Raw genomic sequence first — 13,289 nt, 5'->3', positions numbered from 1 at the left:
AAGTAGCAGAGTCAAAGAAGACTCCCAGGATTCTGGCGTGAGCAGTTAGGCCCATGTTGATGCCACTTCCCACGTGGATGGCCTGGAGAAAGGGCACGTGTTCAGGGAAGGATCAGGAGTTCTGTTTTGGACATGTTAGGAATCCTGCCTAGCGTGTGTCGTTGGCTGGATAGGTAGCGTGCAAAGAGCAATCGAGGTTGGGTAAGTCAGTGTGGCAGTGAAGACCAGAGGCATATTGAAAGTTACTGGGCGGCACAAGTTAACCAAGAGAATGCATGGTGGGAGGAAGAGAGGACGACAGAAAACCCAGCCAGTGTGGTGCCACGAAGGTCATGAGCAGAGCGTCTTGAGAAGGAAGTAGCTGCTGCTAGATGGCGCTGAGATGCCAAGGAAATTAAAGCTGAGAATGCCACACTGGATTTGGCCAGCACGTGGAGATCATTAGTGACCTTGAGAAGAAGAGTTTAGGTCATGAAGGAGTTGGGGGACTGGGGAACACAGCCAGCAGTCACATTGATTGCAGATAGGAAGTGAGAAGTGGAAGTGACATATGGACTCAAGTCTCCCAGCAAGTGTGGCTGTGAGGGGACGAGGGAGAGAGGTCAGTGTGTGCAGGGGGCTGTACTGGACACCTCTTGTACTTCAAATCCTCCTGCTTCCACCACTGCTTTGCCAAACGCTGAGCTCCCTGTGGGTGTGGTGGAGCAACGCCTTGGTTTGGGCCCCTGCCTTCCACCTCTTCCTGCTCTGAGGCTTCTCTGCTTTGTGACTGGGAACTCCTGAGTATCTTTTCAGTATCCACACTGTGCAACCCAGAATCCAGGTGAGCTAATGCCAGAGGGAGGACTCTCGGCCAGAGGGCAATGGGATCTGACAGGTACACGCTTTTTCCCTCTCATCCTGCAGGTGGATGGTTTTGAGACACATTTCCTAAGTCTGCTCAGGAGGTTCATGGGATGGAACATCAGGTGCCTGTAAATGTGGCAAAGAAATACACACACATGCACAGTCACACACACAACACACAGAGTCACAAAATACATACACAGTCACACATAATACATACAAAGTAACACACACACATACAGAGTCACACACACAGAGTCACACACAGTCACACACACAGTCACACATAATATATACACACAGAGTCACACACACAGTCACACATAATACACACACAGTAAAACACACACGCAGAGTCACACACACAGAGTCACACATAATATATACACACAGAGTCACACACACACAGTCACACATAATACATACACACACAGTCACACATAACACACACAGAGTCACACATAATACATACACACAGAGTCAAACATAATACATACATACACAGTCACACATAATACATACACACACAGTCACACGTAACACACACAACACACAGAGTCACAAAATACATACACAGTCACACATAATACATACACAGTAACACACACACAGAGTCACACACACAGAGTCACACACACAGAGTCACACATAATATATACACACAGAGTCACACACACAGTCACACATAATACATACACACACAGTCACACATAACACACACAGTTACACATAATACATACACACAGAGTCAAACATAATACATACATACACAGTCACACATAATACATACACACACAGTCACACGTAACACACACAATCATACATACACACACAGAGTCACACACACAGAGTCACACATAATACATACACAGAGTCACACATAATACACACACACAGAGTCACATACAGAGTCAAACATAATACATACATACACAGTCACACACAGTCACACACATACACAAAGTCACAATACATACACACACAGTCACACGTAACACAATCACACACACAGTCACACATAATACATACACACAGTCACACATTATACACACACAGAGTCACACATAATACACACACACAGAGTCACATACACACAGAGTCACACGTAATACATACACACACAGAGTCACATACACACAGAGGCAAACATAATACATACATATGCAGTCACACACACAGTCACACACACACATACACAAAGTCACACATAATATATACACACAGAATCACACATAATGCACACAATCACACACAGTCACACATAATACATACATACACAGTCATACACACAGTCACACAAAGTCACACACAATACATACACAGTAACACACAACACACACAATCACACACACAGTCACACAATCACACACACAGTCACACATAATACATACACAGAGTCACACACACACACACAGCCATACACACACAGTCACACACACAGAGTCTCACATAATACATACACACACAGAGTCACACATAATACATACACACAGTCACACACACAGTCACACATAATATATACACATACAGTCACACATAATACACACATAGAGTCACACATAATACATACACACACAGAGTCACACATAATGCATACACACAGTCACACACACAGAGTCACACATAATACACATACAGTCACACATAATACATACACACATAATACACACAGAGTCACACACACAGAGTCACATATAATACATACATACACACATATACGCACCACTCCCTTCCCTATCCTGCCCTCTGGTCTCCGCCCTGGGCTCACACCACCCACCTGCAGGCAACTCCCCCTAGCGTGTGATTGAAAGGATCCAGTGGAAAAGGACAAGATGACAGCAGATTAATGGAGCACGGTCTTTGAGGAGGCGAGAGGAAATGGATCCAGAGTGCTGTGGGGAGACTGCCTGGCAAAGGAGGAGGATATTTTCCCTGTTGTGAGACAGGAGAGCAGGTGGAGAGGAATTCGGGGCAGGTGTGTCTGTAGTTTTAGGATTGTGCTGGTGAGAATTCCTGAGTGTCGTAGTCAGGGTTCAGTCGGAGAAGCAGTTGAAAAGACCAGTAACCCACTGGATAGCTCATCGACACACTGAGAGGTTTATCACAGGAGCTGGCTTTTGTGGTTATAGAGGAAACTCTGGAATCCACAGGACAGGCCACGAAGAAGGGCAGGCCGGGACCTCAGGCAAAAACTGAAACTTCCCAGGGTAGAATTTCCTTTTCCTGGGGTGGCATAGCCGCTAAGATTCCGCCTGGTATGCCCGCATGCTGCATCATATGAGGCGTCTGAGTTTGAATCCAGCTCTGCTCCAATTCCTGCTTCCTGCTAATGTGCACCCTGGAGGCAGCAGGTGATGGCTAAAGTACTTGGGTCCCTGCCACCTACATATGGGACTCGGATTGAGCTCCCAGGCCCTGCCTTCCATCTGGACCAGGTCAGCTACTGTGGACATTTGGGGTGTAAAACAACAGATGTGAAATCTCTGTATATATCTCTCTCTGCCTTTCCATAAGCAAAATAATTTTTTTAATATTAAAATGTATTCCTCAGAAATACTGCAGATCTGTTCTTTAAAAAAAAAAAAGATTTATTCATTTAATAAGGCAGAGTGACAGAGACAGAGAAAGAGATCTTCCTTCCACTGGTTCAATCCCCAAACGTTCAGAATGGCTGGGCCAGATTGAAGCCAGAAGCCCGGAACTCCATCTGGGTCTCCCACATGGGGATCAGAGGCCCAAGTATTTGAGTCATCCTCCACTGCCTCCCAGGTGCATTGGCAGGAAGCTGGAGGAAGTGGAGCATCTGGGACTCGAAGCAGTGCTCCAAGATATGGCTGCCAGTGTTGCTGGCCCCGCAGTTCTGTTTGTAAGGGCCTCCCCGACCTGACCGAATCAGGCCCACGCAAACTATCCGGGATAATCTCTGTTACTAAAAATCAGCTGATTGAGGGCTTTAATCACCCCTGCTAACTACCCTCCCAGCAACCCTCAGAAAGTGTAGGACTGAGTACCTGGGGACTCTAACCTAGCCAAGCTGAGATATCAAAGCCCGTCCTACTACCTATGTTGACTTCCAGAGCTGGGCTACCTAATAGGAAACTTTTCAGTGATGGAAACGTTTAATATTAGCATTGTCCAGTACAGCAGCCAGGGCCACATGTGGCTACAGAACATGGTAGCTGTTGCAGCCAGGGAGCTGCATTTTCGAATTTATTTCCTTTTAAACGACCGCATGTGTATTTGGATTATAAGGCAGGATCGCTGGCTGAGAATATGATTGCTAGTTAAAAAGAATCCACTGGTCGGTCATACCTGAAGAACAAGCAAAAGCAGTTTCTCATTTGCCTCTCAAACTGCCCAGCACGAACCTCTCAGGCCCAGTGCTCATCTTTGGTGCTGACCTTGAATTTGCTAGGATCACAGCTTACAGACGTGACCAGGAAGCGTGAGCTTGTGATTCCAGCTGAGCAGCCCACCCCGAGATGAGACGCAGGTGTGTGCCCAGCACAGAGCCAGCACACCTGTTTCCCTGACTCCCGGGGCCTCTTCCAGATGGGAGAGGCATTGTCTACAGCAGCAGCCCCGGCACTGCAGCACAGCCTCAGCCCAGTGGACTGCAGTTCATCTCATCAGCACCAGGCAGACACACGTGGGGGGGGGGGGGGGGGCAACATCGCCTCTCACACAAAGAAAAACTCAGAGATTCCTTAAAAACAGAAAGCGTATGAGCCACATTCTCTAAGCTCAATAAAGGAAGACTCCAACTCAGACATGACAGTTCTCAAACTATGTATGCACTTGGAAATTTAAAACTGTAATTTAAAAGAACTCTTGGATTACAAGGACAGAAAACTGAAATTAAGATTTACTTAGAGAGGCTGGCATCCCATATGGGCACCAGTTCTAGTCCGGCTGCTCCACTTCCAGTCCAGCTCTCTGCTACAGCCTGGGATAGCAGTGGAAGATGGCCTAAGGCCTTGGGCCCCTGAACCTGCATGGGAGACCTGGAAGAAGCTCCTGGCTCCTGGCTCCTGGTTTCAGATTGGTGCAGCTCCAGCCATTGCAGTCAGTTGGGGAGTGAACCAGCGGATGGAAGACTTCTCTCTCTCTCTCTGCCTCTCCTTCTCTCTCTGTGTAACTCTGACTTTCAAATAAATAAATAAATAATATTTTTAAAAAATGATTTACTTAGATAAACTGATAGTGAGACTGCTATATATTAAAACAGGGATGCAACCAAAGTCACACTAAAATGCCTCTTTAGAAAACACGAGAAAAGAAATACACATGACTACATATTCAACTCTAGAAGGTAGAGGGACATCCAAATTAACCCAAAGGAAACAGCACACAGTAATGCTATGATTTGAATGCAGTCTGAGTGTCCCCCAAGGCTCTTTGCGTTGCAATGTAATCCCTATTTCGAGATATTACAGGGATGGAAATTCATTCCAACCCTGGTGTTCAGAGGTGGGCCCTTTGGGAAGTGATGGGATGAGAGGAGGTCATTGTCGGGGAGGAGTTCTCCAAGACTGAATCCTGGGGGCTTCATTCAAAGAAGGTTAGAGACCAGACACAGAGAGCCACTAGCATTCCTTCCCCTGCTCTGTGATGCCCTGTGCTGTTTTGGAACTTCTGCCAGCAAGAAACCACCTCCTGTGAAGTAATAGCCAACAGGGGCCCCTGCAGGAGGCTGCACTATACTACTGTGTCTTTCAGTTTTCAAGACTGCTGGTGTTGTGACACAGTGGATTAAGCCACCACCTGCAGTGCCTGCGCCACCTATGAGCATGCTTCCAGTCCCCACTGCTCTACTTCCAATCCAGCTCCCTGCCAATGTACCTGGGAAAGCAGCAGAAGATGGCCCAAGTACTTGAGCTCCTGCCACCTCTGTGGGAGATCTGTGTGGAGTTCCTGGCTCCTGGCTTTGACCTGGCCCAGCCCCTACTGTTGTGGCCATTTGGGGAATGAACCAGTATTTGGACGATCTCTCTCTCTCTCTCTCTCTCTCACACACACACACACACACACACACACACACCACAATTTTTCTGCTTCTCTGGCTTCTCTGCTTCTAATCCAGCTTCCTGCCATTGTGCACTCCAGAAAGCAGCAGGTGATGCCTCAAGTACTTGGGTTCTTGCCAACCACATGGGAGACCCAGACAGAGTTCCAGATTCCTGGGTTCAGCCTGGCCCAGCCCCAGCTGTGGGCCCTTGGGGAGTGGACCAGCTGATAGAAGATTCTCTTTATATATATATTCCTTTCAAATTAAAAGAGAAGAGGAAGAATCCCCCAAGCGCTAACTCAGCTACCCCAGATCTTGGATCTTCGATGCATACGTTGATAGCAAGCCAGTGACTAAGCGGATCCTGCCTGTGCCCATTTCCTGGTTACTGGCAGAACTGCAGCCAACAAAACAAATCCTCTACGAGACAGTCCCACTACAAGTTAGTAAGACACCCCTGTTGCTAGGAGACAACTCTCAGTCTGTTGAGAGAACGAGAAGTGACGACTTCCTAATCAGGTCAGTTGACGTGCAGGGCAGATTTTAAATTCGAGGCAAGGCGGAATGTGCCAACGTTTTCCACCGTCCTTGGAGAGACAGCGGTTCTCTCACTCCCTCTGCAGGCCCCACAAGGTGGCATCCGCCTGTTCTTGCTGATGGGCCACAGATGCAGCTGTCAGTCTCCTGTCTCTGCCACCATCAGACAGGTGCTCTGCCTCACTCCCGAGTTACAGATTGAAGGCCAGACTTGGAGAGATGGTGAAGAGTCGTCACTTGTAAATACCATCTGCAGGGGTGCTGGCACTGTGGCGCAGCGGGTTAACGCCCTGGCCTGAAGCGCCGGCATCCCATATGGGCGCCGGTTCTAGTCCTGGCTGTTCCACTTCCGATCCAGCTCTCTGCTATGGCCTGGGAAAGCAGTAGAAGACGGCCCAAGTCCTTGGGCCCCTGCAGCCATGTGGGAGACCTGGAGGAAGCTCCTGGCTCCTGCCTTCGGATCGGCTTAGTTCCAACCATTGCAGCTAATTGGGAAGTGAACCAGTGGGTGAAAGACCTCTCTCTCTCTTTCTCTCTCTCTGTCTCTCTCACTCTGCCTCTCCTCCTCTCTCTATGTAACTCTTTCAAATAAATAAATAAGTCTTTAAAAAAAAAATCTGCAGGGAAGAGTTCAAGCCCTGACTTCACACTGTCGAGCCAAGAGGAGGACACTGTTGTGGCCACACAGGGGCACAAGCTCTCACTGGTCCTTTATTTCAATTATGGGTCACATTCTGGCTGTTTCACAATTTTCTTTTGGTTTGCTCAGTGGGCAGCAGTCATTACCGCATTTGAAGAACGCATTTAAAACCCGGGCATTTGTTTGATCTGGAATTTACCCTTCTGTTTCCCCGGAAAGAACTCCAATAGCTCTGGGCTGGTGGCAAACATTCCCTCTTGGTGACCCAGCTCCTCTGAAACCAGAATAAGGTCATCAAAACTTCCTAGGCAAATACGTGTAAGGGTCCCACTTTGCATACTATTTGCATAACAAGGGATACAGGGATTTTCTTCTGTGGGAGAAACCCATCCACAGGACCTTCTTGGGTTTCTTCTTGTGTCTAATTTCCTGCCTGAGACACACAATACTAAAAATGGGAATTTTCCCAAACTATAACCTGACCCTCCATGCCCCATCCTCCGGTCTTCCTCCATAACCAAATTAAATCACTCAAGCCCTCATCCTGTACAACAGCAGAAAATCCATTCACTTCCAGAATATTCCAGAAGATTCTAGAAAGTGATTTCTTATTCCCTACTAACAGCTTCTGAAGCCTTCTGTGTCTCTGCTGGCTTTGCTTCAAGAGCAGATACAGCTCTTCCTTTGTTCTCTAAGGCCCAACTCACGCGGCCTTGCTGCACCAGTGAGCCAGTTTCCTAAGAATGAGGACAGGAGAGAGAACAGCACCGTGGGATAGGAAAGCAGGAGGCTGTCACCCACCAGGGTCCTCTTGGGCTCTTCCACGCCACAGTCTTTCCTGCTTTCCCACTTGGGTGCTGGCTCCTCACTGGGACCACAACAAAACCACCTGTGCTCTCCCTCTGAGCTTCCAGCTCCAAGATTCTGCAGAGGAAAAAATGCACATCCGTTCATTAAAGCAAACCACCACAGAATTCTCCCCAACCCCAGCCACAGTTCTCTGCTTTAGGAAGACTCTGCATTTCATTATATAGTTGAAGGTCACATCCTCTTCTCACACCCTTTCTCATTTCAATTTGGCCCAAGCCTTATCTCCGACAATCAGAACGATGAACCAGCCACCATCACCAAGCAGCACACGCAATCCGTTGTGCAACATTTGCTTCTCTGCCACTTATGGCCTTACTTACAGTCCATGGCACAGCAAAAGGAGAATCCGAAGGGGAAAGAGCCAACAAGGAAAGGCCTTATAACTATTTGCCAAGCATGGAGATACTCAAACTCTAAGACCACGTAAAGGAAGATGGTGCAATGGAAAACCCACACACTCCAGACTCAGGCGGATGGCAGGTCTGCTTACAAGCTCAGCTCTAACCACTGAATCTGTCCCAGGGCCGGTCAGCACCTTGTGTAACACGGGAATGTACAACACCTCCACCACAAGTTGTATTTGGCATCTCGTGGGGAGCTCAGTCAATGCTGCCTCTCCTCCCACTCTGCAGACTGGCAAACCACTTGTCAATTCCTGTGAACTAGCGCCCGAAATACTTTAGAATTAACCAGTTCTGTGAGAAAACGGTGCATTCGGCAGCCTAGAAGCCAAACCCAGTGAATCGCGCGCTTTTCTCTTTCTTGCTCCTGTTAACATCTCTCTACTCGTCACTCACTCTCTCCACCCTGTCATCTACTCCCTGCAGTATAATGGGAATCAGGCACTGGAGGGAACTGAAGTATAATTAGTGCTTGTTCTAATTACTGAATAGCATCTTAGGCTTAAAGTGTTTAAAGTGGTCTTTTCAAGAAGCAAAGACAATCAATGAGTAGGTTGAAAGTATATTGGTCACTTTGATTCAGGGAGGTCTGGCTGGAGTGCTCTTGGTTGTCAGTAAATAAACCATTTCGCAGCGCATTTCCACCTACTAGTATTGACTCAGTAGCCACGTGTCTGCAGCCTTGGTAGAATAAACAAGCAGAGAGCATTGCATTTACTCTGCCGTTATCCAACCAGGCGCCACCCCAGGCCTCTCCTTCCTCCCTGTCTCATAGCAGTCCTGCAGTGACTTCTTTACCTCCAAAATGGGTCACCGATCTCCCCTTTGCCTCCGTTTCTAGAATCACCACTCTTATCTCCTAAACTTCTCAAGAAGCCTGGTTCTCCTCCCATGCCCTAACCCCTAGCAAGTCTCTACAACAGCCAGAACAGGGTTGCTAGAGTCAGCAAATAAAAATTCAGGATGACTTGGATTTCAAGTTAATGGTGAGTCATTTTTTTAGTATGTAAAGTATTATCAAAATTAATTTTGCTTTCCCCCTCCAACTTGTTGATTATGTTAAATCCGTTTCACGTGAGGCCATTGTGTTGTCCTGAACTCCTGACCTAGGGTCCAACAGAATGGAACCCCTCCCGCTGGATGCCATGCTAATCAAACTGCACTTTGAAATGGGCCAGGAGAGCCACAGCAAGGAGTGAGAAGGGTCCAGCTTGCCCCAAGCCAGCACAGTCAGGAAGTCCCCTCTGCTCCAACACTGTCAACACAGTAACTCTGAGACCACCCATCCATTTTTTAAAGGTTTATTTATTTATTTGTAAGGCAGAGTTACACAGAGAGAAGGAGAGGCAGATAGAGAGAGAGGTCTTTCATCTGCTGGTTCACTCCCCAGATGACCACAGCCACCAGAGCTGTACTGATCCAAAACCAGGAACCAGGAGCTTCTTCCAGGTCTCCCACACAGGTACAGGGGCCCAAGGACTTGGGCCATCTTCCACTGCTTTCCCAGACCATAGCAGAGAGCTGGATAGGAAGTGGTACATCCAGGGCTCAAACCAGTGCTCATATGGGATGCCAGCACTGCAGGCAGTGGCTTTACCCACTATGCCACAGCGCCAGCCCCCCATCCATTTTTTGATCGTGGCTTCTGCTTTCTTTGGCCCACCTCTGCCTATGAAACCAACATTCCTTCACTCAGCTCATCGGATCACCTTAGTGATCATCTTTAGATGAGATGCTATCTATTCTTCGCTTCCTGAATAGCTGATAAAAAGCCAATTAGGGAACAAGCACTGTAGTGCAGCAGATTAGAGCCCTGGCCTGCAGTGCTGGCATCCCATGTGGGCACAGGCTGGAGTCCCGGCTGTTCCACTTCCAATCCAGCTCCCTGCTATGGCCTGGGAAAGCAGCAGAAGATGGCTCAACTCTTTGGGCCCCTGCACCCACGTGGGAGACCTGGAAGAAGCTCCTAGCTCCTGGCTTCGGATTGGCCCAGCTGCAGCCATTGAGGCCATTTGGGGAGTAAACCAGCAGATGAAAGATCCCTCTCTCTCTCTCTCTCTCTCTCTCTCTGCCTCTTTGTAACTCTTCCTATCAAATAAATAAATAAATATTAAAAAAAAAAAAGAAGGAAAGGATTTACCACACACACAAACTTGGTATTTAAAAGGAAGTCTTCTGAAGAATCTGAACTGATGCTTAGCAGAGGGAACAAAATGCCTTTTAACATATGAAGACCCATTCATTCCCATAGAAATGCGGATTAAAACTGCTCTATGATACTGCTTTCACTATTTGTTTAACAAAAACCCCAAAGCCAATAATTACTCTGTTGGCAAGGCTGAGGGGAATGACAGAATCGCATTTTGCTGTTGGACACATGAAGGGATACAACCTCAGCCAAGGTCAGCTTGGTCATACTTACTAATGGTTATATTGTGTAAACCAGAGGTTGGCAAACTACAGCTCATAGACTGCTGTTTCTGTACAACCCGTAAAGTAAAAGTGAGGTTTGGTTTTATTTTGTTTTTGTATTTTTAAAGGCTTGAAACACAAATCAAGAGAAAAATACATTTTGGAACACATGAAAATGACATGAATTTCAGATTCAAGTTTCCATAAATAAAGTTTTACTGCAACACAGCCAGGGGAATTCATTTATGCATTATCTATGGCTGCTTTCGCACCACTATGGCAAAGCTGAGAGTTGACACAGAGACTGTAAAGCTTGGAAAACTGAAATATTTACTATCTGGACCAGTCTACTGCTAGAAGAACCTTTGACTAGCAGCTATACTTTTTAAAAATATTTGTTTATTTGAGAGGTAGAGAGACAAAGACAGAGCTCCCACCCACTAATTCCCTCTTCAAATGCCTGTAACAGCCAAGACGTGGCCAGGACCAGTGCTGGGAGCCAAGAACACAATCCAGCTCTCCCACGTGGTAGCAGGAACCCAACCCCAAGAGCCATCACCTGCTGCCTCCCAGGGTGTGCACTGCTGGGGAGCCAGAGACAAGAATCCAATCTCGGTACTCTGACATACATCTTACCTGCTAGGCTAAATACATGGTCCCAGTAACTTCACTTTGAGGAAATGCTTTTATATACTTGAAATTGTACAAAATGAATGCTCAGTATTATTTATAAAGCATAGACTTGGGAACAACCAAAATGTCCTTTATAGGTCATTTTAATAAATGATGTTACATCCACGCCTTGGCATAGTGCTGTTGTAAAAAGAAGGATGTGTTCAGGGACTGCGGTGGAAAGATAGGTAAGACATCCGGTTCCATGCACAAACTGCACACACTGGTGGCTTCTTCCTTGCTGAACAGCTCTGGGGTCCCTATCTCGTGTACCCTATGCAGACAGTGCCCCCTGGAGTTGTGCAACAGCAACTGCCCTGGCCATATGCCACCCCTGCACAGATGGAAGGGAGAAGGAGCACCCGCGTGTACAGATCACACACACACAGCCTCAACTGCTTGGATGTTGCATGAGAACCTCATCGTGGCTGCCTGTCGGAGAGGTGGGCACAGGATCAATAGGGACAGAAGTGGGAGGGGGACTTTAATTATATCCTTCTGAGTATCTTTAACCATGACATTTGGACCAGGAAAGCTATGGCCTACCCAAGGTTAAATAATTTTTAAAGGGGTGGGGAGGGGGGCAGGGGAAAGGAGAGGAGAGGAGAGAAAAGGAGAGGAAAGGAGAGGAAAGCTCACAGACTCCTGGGTGATGCTCCCTGTGTTATTGGCTGGAGGTGCAGGCAGCTGTGTAGCCGCCAACCCACTTTCTGATCCTTCGCTCTCCTCGACTCTCCCCGTAGCTCCCGTTCCGACTCCACACATGGCTCTCCACCCTGTCCTCTCACCCCGTCCAAGGTGCTGGTGCTCTGCAGCACCCCTGCTTTGCAGAGACAGGTTTGTCCTAATGCCAGCCCGGGGCTCGTCCCCTCCCTCCATGCATCCGCTGGCCCTGAAGGCCTGGGGCCCCTGGGGCCCTTTCCCTGGCACTCCTCACCTCCTCCCAGGCCACCTCTTCTGGTGAGCAGTGAACGGAGTTGGGCAGGAAGTCCTCGCTCCACGAGGCCGTGTCTCAGCTGCTGAGATGCAGGAGCCTTGGTTTGTGTTTCATCTTCTGGACGCCACATCGTGGATCCACATGGTCTTCTCGTCAGTGATACCATAGCCTCCTGTCGGCCCGTGGCCACCTCCAGGTGTTCTTTCTTCTCCGTACAGAAACCACCGCTTCCCTCCTGCATCACCATCATCCCACATCTTTCTCCTCCTCCCCTGTGAGACCTCAAACCTCAGCCTTCTTGTTTCATGGGAACCATGTCCTCATGTCCCGGGTCACCTCCTTCTAAGCCACCTTAGGGTTATCCCCCACTCTGGAAATCCATACCCCGTCAACCACATGATAACTCCATCCCTTATTTTTTTCCTTTAACTCTAACGAAACAGTTCCCAACCTTTGCCCTTTAGAATCACCTAGGGAGCAAAAAGCCTGATGCCCAGGTCAGGTCTAAGGATGACATCTTTAGAAGACCTTCTAAACTGGTTCTTTGGAACCACTGCCAAGGTGTTTCTGGCCAATGCTATTCCCAGCGTTGGGAACTGAGACTGTCACAGCATCGACAGACCAAGCATTAAGACCGTCTCTGTCAACACGACACCTGCTCTTTCCAGGAAATTCTTACCTAGGAAGAAAAGGTTATAAACCAAGGAATAGCACCTTTGCTTGCTTTCGTCTTGGCACAGTCCTCATATCAGGGCAAATAATTCACTTGCCAAAAAACTGTTTCCTTCAAGATTCAAAAAAAAAAAAAATACCGAACTGTCACGTCCTGAGCCCTCGCCCCTAATCCCTGTAGTCTTCTTCCCCTTAGCAGCTGCCTCACTAGCAGGGTCTCCTCTGCTGGGGATTCAGCTTCTGATGACCTAACTTCACCAACCCTCATTCCACTGCTTCGGGCTGCAGGTTCTG

General features: G+C 47.8%; 1 long non-coding RNA gene across 1 annotated transcript in view; it reads right to left on the bottom strand.

Moving 5' to 3' along the window:
* LOC133749440 (uncharacterized) overlaps positions 1–12,988 on the bottom strand; it is a 30,508-nt gene extending 17,520 nt beyond the window's left edge. Inside the window, exon 1 of the long non-coding RNA XR_009864584.1 lies at positions 12,324–12,988. This is a non-coding gene — a long non-coding RNA (uncharacterized LOC133749440). The remainder of the gene's footprint in view (positions 1–12,323) is intronic.
* Between the last annotated feature and the right edge of the window lie 301 nt (positions 12,989–13,289).

This window comes from Lepus europaeus, chromosome 20, assembly GCF_033115175.1.
Source record: "Lepus europaeus isolate LE1 chromosome 20, mLepTim1.pri, whole genome shotgun sequence".
NCBI lineage: Eukaryota > Metazoa > Chordata > Mammalia > Lagomorpha > Leporidae > Lepus > Lepus europaeus.
Note: the sequence above shows the minus strand (reverse complement) of the source record. Positions and strands in the feature narration are given on the sequence as shown.